The sequence below is a fragment of the Macrobrachium rosenbergii genome, chromosome 42 (assembly GCF_040412425.1).
Source record: "Macrobrachium rosenbergii isolate ZJJX-2024 chromosome 42, ASM4041242v1, whole genome shotgun sequence".
NCBI classification, from domain to species: domain Eukaryota; kingdom Metazoa; phylum Arthropoda; class Malacostraca; order Decapoda; family Palaemonidae; genus Macrobrachium; species Macrobrachium rosenbergii.
In genome coordinates, this window is record NC_089782.1 from 19,263,122 (window position 1) to 19,263,452 (window position 331).

Sequence of the window (331 nt, forward strand, 5' to 3'; positions counted from 1 at the left end):
CGTCAACTTATTACTATGAGTCCACATTCGGATGTTTCATGAAAAAGAAATATACAAACTAATGTTAAATGTTTATTTTTAAATGTTTTAGTATATATTCGAAAAATGCAAATGTAACAATGGTTCAGCGCCTCCGTTAACGTTCATTATTTTGATTACAGTATTTTTTTTAAATTATACAAAGAATTTCTAGAAGAAAACACTAATAAGAAAAATGTTAAGTGTAATAATAATAATAAGGTGTTACTGTTGATCGGTTGCTGTTGTGTTTTATATAAAAAAAGTTGAAAATAAGAACAGCAAAATTTATTATGCAGAAACTATTTAATAA